This window comes from Lathyrus oleraceus, unplaced genomic scaffold (assembly GCF_024323335.1).
Source record: "Lathyrus oleraceus cultivar Zhongwan6 unplaced genomic scaffold, CAAS_Psat_ZW6_1.0 chrUn0301, whole genome shotgun sequence".
Classification (NCBI taxonomy): domain Eukaryota; kingdom Viridiplantae; phylum Streptophyta; class Magnoliopsida; order Fabales; family Fabaceae; genus Lathyrus; species Lathyrus oleraceus.
The window spans coordinates 44,431-53,880 of NW_026112692.1; the positions used below are offsets into that span (position 1 = coordinate 44,431).

Here is a 9,450-nt window from a genome sequence, read left to right on the forward strand (position 1 = left end):
GGTTAATGGTTAGTGTTAGAGTTAGTGTGCCCTAAGGCAATTTAGCGCTATGTTAAGCAATTGTAATTGGACTTATGTAGAAGTCATAACTATCTGAGTCCGGTCAATAATAATGTAGGCAAAAACACAAGTTAGAGGTCTTGATTAGTGAATCAAACTCCAACAACTTGTCATGCCAAAAAAGGAGATGAGAAATAATCTTGTATTAATTTAGGTTCTTTGCATGATTTTGGAAGCAACTTATCCTTAATGCAAAGCCATTCACTTGATCCATGATCAAGATGAATTAGATTTGAATCAAGGAAGATTAAACCTCCATGTATCAATGCTAACCACCAATACTTAACTATTGATCAAAAAAGAAGAAGAAGAAGAAGAAGAAGAAAAAGAAGAATTAAAGTGCATTAATAGAAATGGAATGAGATAATCAACAAGCATTGACCAATGATAGAGAAGATCAAGGTCAAACAATAGAAAACAGAAGCAAAATGAAGATTAGAAGTCAAGAAGCACATAAAATATTTTTGGTATTTTTTAATATTAAAATAATAAAGAAAGGTCAAACTTCAAACTTACTTCAAATCAAATTTGAAAAGTCCAAGTAAATTATCCCAAGTTCAACAAGGTCAAACAAAGTTTGACAAAAAATTCCAGCATTTTTAGAAGTCAGAAACTATTTTAAATCAATTAAATGCATAAAAGATAACCTAATTGAACTAAAATCTCAAATAAATCTCAAATCAATTAATAAATTGATGAGAATATTTTTTATAGATCTATCGTCATTCAAAGAGGTTGGAAAAATATTTTTGTATTTTTTGGATATCAAAAACTATTTTAAATGAATTAAAAATAAGCAGAAAAGAGAAAATTACTAAAAAATATCAAATGATAAAATAAAAAATCTTAAAAATCAATTTTAGAAAGTAGAAATTAAAAGGAGAAGAATGAAGTTGGTCCCATAGTTTTTGGACCAATAATGAGAGAGATATGAGTTTTTAAAGAGAAATGGAATTAAAAGAAATTTAAGAATTAAAATCAGAAAATAGAAAAATAAGGAAATGCGTGGGCCGTCTGATGATGATTTATTAATTGACGTGGATCATCACACGGCTAAGAAGCGCGTGTTCACCATATGCGCCAGTCAACTGTGATACACCAAGCCTAATAAAAAGTTATAACAATGGACACGTGAGATTGCATCTGGAAAAATGAATGGACGATCCATATCAAATCTGGAGACTAGACGGTGGCCAGCGCCACCGTCTTCTCTGGCCAAGCTCCGGCCAAGTCCAAAATTATAGAGATTAAAATGGTAACCAAAAGACACGATCCAGGCATCAATCGAGAGCTGGGGTGATGTACATCACCCCTGTACCACTCAAATCCATTATAGATCTATATATTGAGAGAAATCAGAAGTGGAAGATCCGTGGTGTGATAACACTGAAATTTACCGTATTTTCGACTCTGATTTCACATGCATTCTAGTTGTTTTGTTGTTATTTTGTTGTGTTATTGCTATGTTTTCCTTTGTTTTCAGGTTTTTACTTTAAATTGGATCCCCGATAGAGAAAAGGAGTGAAAAAGAGCTAAAAACCCTAAAATTCAGCATTTTGTACTTGTGGCCTACCCCATGGCTGGCGCCATAGACCCTGCCATGACGTTTCCAAGCTCAAGTTTCCTCAACTTCCACGTTCCCCACTACTTCCACTAAGGCGCCTCAAAATGGCCTTGTGGCAGGCGCCATGGCCTTGTGGCGGGCGCCACAAGAGGAAAAGTTTTCCCTCCCATTTTCAAGTTGAAGGGCATCCTTGTCATTTCGATCTTCTTACTTGCTTATAAATAGAAACTCGAAATCACTTTTACAATCATCCAAACTTAGAGCAGAGGCAAACTCAGAGCAACTTTGTTTCACTTAGGCATATATTCAGTATTTTAAAGTGGTAATCGCTTCGCATTGGAGTGTTACCACAATTGTGTAATCGAGTCTGTGATAGAGTCTGTAATCGAGTTTGGAGCACTTTGGAAGGAACTTAATCCTGCCACCATTTTCATTTCCACTTTGCAATTTATTCAACCCTCCGATTCGAGTAGGTTTTTATTACTTGTCTTTATCTTATTTATTTCCTCGCACTCGCTTTACTTTTGTTTATTTCCTCGCACTCGCTTTAAATTATTTATTTCCTCGCACTTGCTTTACTTTTGTTTATTTCCTCGCACTCGCTTTAAATTATTTATTTCCTTGCACTTGCACTACTTTTATTTACTTTCCGCACTCGCACTACTTTTATTTACTTTAATGCACATTTACCTTACCATGTCTAACTAAATCTATAAGGTTAGAATGTAAGAATCATAATTGAACCGATAATCCGTACAATTGTTCGTAGAAGCACTTAAGGGCTATTTTAACTTTCAACTTAAGTTTTCCCGCACTTCAATTCCGTTGGGTAAGATCGAAATCCGTCCAACGTCAATCTAAACTTAATTGTTTTTAACTATTTCAAAAACAGCGAAAGCGCTTTGTTTAGTTCAATAGGAGTTTTTAATTTAAGAAGAAAAGAGATTTTAAAACTATTTCCGGACACGTTTATAAGTTTAGAGTCTGGTTCGTGAGAACCTCTTTTGGTTAAGAAATCCAGGTTATAATACTTTTCAACTTAGTCAAGATACTATATTTCTTAAAACTAGGTTTACTACTCTAACGCAATGCGCGCCTTTTTATAAGTGACAATAAGAGGGTTTGATTAGGGAGTACAACTCGGTTCTGAATATGCGAAAGCGACAGTTCCTGTTAAATTAGTTCTTTTTAAAGTAGGAAACATTGCCCATAAGTAATTCTATTAGCAAGTACTTGGATTATTAATTGATTACGTGAATTACATTCGATCTTGTCTTTATTAATTAAATTTATTTCAATACTTTACTTTTCATCGTACACTCTAAAAAAACCTATTTTGATTGCCTTTGGTAAACACTATAACAATAGATAACGATAGATTGACACTTGGTCTCTGTGGATTCGACAATCTTTTATATTACTCTGATGCGTTCGTATACTTGCGAAACACCGCATCAAGTTTTTGGCGTCGTTGCCGGGGACCAATTTCGTCAAATTTCATTTTTCTGTTGTTATATCGTTTAGACTTTGGCTATTTCCCGCCGGTCAATGCGAAGAACTCGCAGCACCGGAAGTTTAAGCTTAGTATACCCTCTGGCGGAACCTGAACGTTATGCTCGCGCACGTTTATTCTTTCATAGAATTAAGAGAGCTATGGCCGAAGATCAAAACCAAAGACCTCTTAAAGATTTCGCTCAACCATCAAATAAAGAACCTAGATCTAGTATAGTAAACCCAACCATCCCAGCTAATACTTTTGAACTTAAACCATCTCTGTTGCAACTAGTGCAACAGAGACAATTCGCAGGTCTCGCTACTGAGAACCCAAACCAACATTTAAAAATATTTCTTCAATTAGCAGACACTTTTAAAGATTATTCCCTTTTTCCCTCAGAGATAAAGCTCTATCATGGTTAGATTCCCTTCCACCCAATTCCATTACGACCATCCCTGACGCGTTTAGACTTAGGCTATTTCTTGCTAGATACTTTCCCCCAAGTAAGACCGCCGTTCTTCAAAACCATATAACTAGATTTACCCAAAACCAAGGAGAATCGTTGTTCGAAGCTTGGGAGAGATATAAAGAGTTGTTACGAGCATGCCCACATCATGGTTTAGAAAATTGGTTAATCATTCAAACCTTCTATAATGGACTTCATTATAACACTAAGATGACCATCGATGCTGCCGCAGGCGGTGCTCTGATGAATAAACCTTATCCTGAAGCTAGTGCCCTCATCGAAGATATGGCTCAAACTCATCAATCATGGGGAGTCGAACGAGCGACAGTAGAGAAGAAGGAAGCCCAAGGAGGAGTGCATGAACTAAGCTCTAGAGACATGATGCAAGCTAAAATGGATCCATTAGCCCTTAAGGTCGAGCATATATGCATAAACATGAATACTGTAGCCGTAGTTTCGTCGGATTGTGAGATATGTGGAACCAAAGGACACCAATATGCAGAATGCAGTCTATTAAACGAAACCCACTCTGAGCAAGTGAACTACACCCAAGGGAACCCATACTCGAATACCTATAACCCTGGATGGAGGAATCACCCGAACTTCTCCTATAAAAACAATAACCCTATTCAAAATAATGCACCTCCGAGACCTAGTTATCAACCTCCTAGATCAAATCAACCTATGCAACCTGTACCATCAAAGCCGAGCCTTGAGAAAATTATGGAAAATTTTATCACCGCTCAAACCCAACAAAACAAGGAGTTCATGAATCAAAACATTCATGTTAACGAATTGATTACTCAATTAGGAACCAAGGTTGACCAAATAGTTACTCATACCAAGATGCTTGAAACCCAAATCTCTCAGGTAGATTTAAACCAAGCCCCTCAGACTACACCTGGAGGACAATTCCCTGGACAACCTCAACAAAATCCGAGAGGACAAGCCAATGCCATTACCCTTAGAAGTGGGAACGCTTATGATGAGCCACCAAACCCTAGATTGAGTGAACCCGAAACTTCTAAGGAATGTACCAAGCCCCCGGACGAAGTAAAGGAACTAGAGGAATCTGAAAACCAGGAAGGTCGAGAAAAAGGAGAAGAACCTAAAGATAAAACTTACGTACCACCCCCGCCATATAAACCACCTATATCATATCCGCAAAGACTAAAACAAACCCAGATCAATAAACAGTATCAAAAATTTATTAAAGTTATAGAAAAACTTCACGTAGAAATCCCTTTCATAGAAGCCATCACCCAAATACCTTCTTATGCAAAGTTTCTCAAAGACATCCTTACCAACAAACATAGACTTGACGATCCGAAGCCTTTGGAATGTAATGCTATTTCCAAGGACAAATTAGCAAAGAAAGATAAAGATCCTGGAAATTTCTCAATTCCTTGCCTTTTGGGTAATCATGTCATCGAAAAAGCTTTTCTAGACTTAGGAGCTAGTGTGAGCCTAATGCCTTTAGCAGTTTGTGAGAGGTTAAACTTAGGAGAATTACAGCCCACTAAGATGTCACTTCAGTTAGCCGATAGATTTGTTAAATATCCGATAGGCATTTTAGAAGATGTTCCTGTTAGGATAGGTCAGTTATTTATCCCTACTGATTTTGTTGTCATGGACATCAAAGAGGAAAATGATATACGAATCCTTCTAGGTAGACCATTCTTAGCGACTGCAGGAGCCATAATAGATGTCAATAAAGGAAAGTTGACATTTGAGGTGGGTGACGAGAAAATATAATTTATACTTTTGAAATTTCTTATGGCACCTGTGATGGGAGACTCGTGTAATGCCTTAGATATCATTGATGAATGCGTTAGAGAATTAGAACAAAAAGAAATTATAAAAACAATTAAGTTACCATCGACTCTCATAAGGGAAGATCATGACTTTAAGAAACCTTACATCGATGATAACCTTTACGAATGTTTATCCCTTACTCCAAATCCTATGCCATGCCCTAAGAAACCAACCTTAGAACTTAAGGAACTGCCTGAGATATGAGTTCCTCGATGGAAAGATGAACCGTCCAGTTATAGATGTTTTACGAAGAGGAAACGAACCAACTTTTAGATGTTTTACGAAGATATCCCTCAGCCTTAGGATATAATATCTCTGACCTGAAAGGTATAAGCCCATCCGTATGCATGCATCGGATTTCGCTCGAAGAAGATTCAAAACCCTCTAGGGAACATCAGAGAAGAATAAACCCTATAATGAGTGATGCCGTTAAAAAGGAAGTTCTTAAGTTACTTGAGGCAGGTATCATCTATCAGATCTCGGATAGTAAGTGGGTGAGCCCTGTGCATGTAGTACCTAAAAAGGGAGGCATCATAGTCGTGCAAAACGATAAAGGCGAACATGTAGCAAAACGTTTAAAAGGAGGATGGCAGATGTGTATAGATTATAGAAAATTAAATAAAGCAACTAGGAAGGATCATTTCCCTTTACCATTTATAGACCAAATATTGGAGCGTCTAGCCAGACACTCTTACTTCTGTTATCTAGATGGATACTCTGGATTCTTCCAAATACCTATCCACCCCGAAGATCAAGAAAAAACTACCTTTGCATACCCTTATGGAACTTTTTCCTACAGACGAATGCCATTCGGCCTTTGTAACGCCCCATCTACTTTCCAACGCTGCATGATGTCAATCTTTGCAGATTACCTAGATGGTATCATGGAAGTGTTTATGGATGATTTCTCGGTTTGCGGATTTGATTTCCACAATTGTCTTGCTAACCTTGAAAAAATCCTGGAGAGATCTGTGGAGGTGAACCTCGGGCTAAACTGGGAAAAGTGTCATTTCATGGTAACCGAAGGAATAGTTTTAGGACATATAGTTTCTGAAAAAGGTATAGAGGTAGATAAAGCTAAAATAGAAGTTATAGAAAACCTAAAACCCCCAAAAACCATCAGAGAAGTCCGAAGCTTTCTTGGACACGCTGGATTCTACTGGCGTTTATTAAGGACTTCTCCAAAAAAACCAAACCTTTAACTGGACTTTAAATGAAAGATGCTGAATTCATTTTCGATGAAAAATGTAATGACGCGTTTAATCTTTTAAAGCAAGCATTAGTATCTGCACCCATTATGAAACCACCTGATTGGTCAGAACCTTTTAAGATAATGTGCAATGCTAGTGATTATGCAGTTGGAGCCGTTCTAGAACAAAGGAAAGAAAAAAAATTACATGCCATTTATTATGCCAGTAGAACCCTAGATGCTGCCCAACTTAACTATGCAACAACTGAAAAAGAATTACTCGCTGTAGTTTTCGCTATAGACAAATTTAGATCTTATCTAGTAGGAGCAAAAATTATAGTTTACACCGATCATGCTGCCATTCATTACCTATTAAGTAAAAAGATGCCAAGCCCAGGTTACTCCGATGGATTCTATTACTACAAGAGTTTGATTTAGACATAAGAGATAAAAAAAGGCACTGAAAATGTAGTAGTCGATCACCTTTCTAGGCTAGAACATCTAAAACCTGAACTAGTACCCATAAATGATGATTTCGCCAATGATAGACTGATAGCTAGAGTAGAAACCATTGAAGATAATAACCTAGACCTTTATGAGCACCCCCAAAATTCCTTAGCAATAAGTAACGTACCCTGGTATGTAGACTTCGTTAATTACCTAGCTGCTGATATAGTACCCCCTGATCTTGACTACCACCGCAAGAAGAAATTCTTCCACAATGTGAGAAACTTCTATTGGGACGAACCGCTCCTTTTCAAAAGGGGTAAAGATGGCATTTTTCGCCGTTGCGTTCTAGAAGAAGAGGTAAATAGTATTATCGAGCATTGCCATTCTGCACCCTATGGTGGACATGCGAGCACCTCTAAGACATACGCCAAGATTCTTCAAGCTGGCCTATTCTGGCCTACCATGTGGCGTGATGTCCATGCTTGCATTGTCAAGTGTGATAGATGCCAACGCACTAGAAACATTTCAAGGCGTGATGAAATGCCTCTAAGAAACATTCAGGAAGTAGAACTCTTTGACGTATGGGGTATAGATTTCATGGGCCCTTTCCCACCATCCTTAGGGAACATGTATATCTTAGTAGCTGTAGACTATGTGTCTAAGTGGATTGAAGCTATAGATGCACCCACAAACGACACTAGGGTAGTGATCAAACTATTTAAAAACTATATATTCCCTAGATTTGGAACACCACGTTTAGTCATAAGCGATGGAGGATCACACTTTATATCGAGAATATTTGACAAACTTTTAAGAAAATATGGAGTTAGGCATAGAGTAGCAACACCATACCATCCACAAACTAGTGGCCAAGTAGAAGTATCTAATAGGGAGATAAAACAAATCTTAGAGAAAATTGTTTATATTTCTAGGAGAGACTGGTCTCAGAAGCTTCAAGAAGCATTATGGGCCTATAGAACCGCTTTCAAAACCCCTATAGGAACTACTCCTTATCAACTAGTTTATGGAAAATCCTGTCACTTACCGTTCGAATTAGAGCATAAGGCCTATTGGGCCATTAAAACTTTGAATTTAGACTACCTAACCGCTGGAGAAAAACGTACCCTAGACATTCATAAACTAGAAGAACTTAGGCAATCTGCCTACGAGAATGCAAAAATATATAAAGAGAGGACGAAAGCCTATCACGACAAAAGAATAGTAAAGAAAAACTTCAATATAGGCGATCCAGTTCTCCTTTACAACTCTAGGTTACGACTCTTCCCTGGAAAGCTACGTTCAATATGGACTGGTCCTTTCGAAGTATCCAAGATTCTGAGATCCGGAGCCGTAGAAATCAAGAACGAAACCTGTAGTCCATTCATTGTAAATGGACAAAGACTGAAGCTCTACGAAGGAGGAGACATTCCAGCATACTACTCAAGCCACACTCTGATTGATCCACCAATCCCTACTACTACAGGTGTATAAATTCTAATCGTCAAGCTAATGACGTTAAACAAGCGCTGCATGGGAGGCAAACCATGGTTTTTCTTCCATTTTACTTTTTTCACATTTATTTAATTTAATTTTTATTTTATTTTATCATATTTTGCATTGAGACTAAAATTTGAATGGTTTGTATTTTCAGGATCACTTTCTTAACTTTTACAAGATGCAGGATTTCGATGACATGCACGTGGCCTATAGAGATAATGCTCAGAGAGAGCGTTACCTCGCTCTGTATTAGCGCCCTATGGCACCCACACGTTATCCTGATCAGCATTGTATGGAGGCACTGGGTATCGAGCCGAGTATCCGATTCCTTATCCACCAGCTTCACTGGGACGAGTTTGCTGATGACTTGAGTAACACCTACAGGAACCTGACACTGGAGTTCCTGAGTTCATTCGACTATGACCCATACTCTGGACCAGATGGGTATGCTGCTATCAGGCTCTTTGGAGGTGAGTACTCCTTCAGCCAGAAAGAGTTCGGCGACTTATTGGGTTTCCAGACCACTCTTGATGCTATCCCGGAGACACCTATGGGATATTTTCTGGGTAAGGAGGTGGAGAAGTTTTGGAGTGATATATCGGGTGGCGGAAGCCAAGATCCATCTACGCTGCTGTCTCATGTTATACATAACCCCGCCTTCAGATACTTTCAGATGATATTAGCACATTCCTTCCTGGGAAGACCGGATGCAGAGACACTACTGAGTGAAGAGGAGATCTTCCTATTATTTTGTGCATCCCAGTCTCGCCCAATAGCATGTGGGAACTTTTTATTATACGGTCTCAGCGGTATCTCTAGATCTACCGAAGGAGTCATCCATGTTGGCAGAATCATCACGCAGATTGCTGTTGCTTTAGGTCTGTCTCGCAAGCTGTTACATCTTCGGACCTACT

At 38.2% G+C, this 9,450-nt stretch overlaps 1 non-coding gene across 1 annotated transcript; it reads right to left on the minus strand.

Moving 5' to 3' along the window:
- Positions 1 to 3,633: 3,633 nt before the first annotated feature.
- On the minus strand, positions 3,634 to 3,740 carry LOC127113361 (small nucleolar RNA R71). Its single transcript, XR_007799436.1, has one exon. It is a non-coding gene; the product is annotated as a small nucleolar RNA R71 (small nucleolar RNA).
- Positions 3,741 to 9,450: the final 5,710 nt, after the last annotated feature.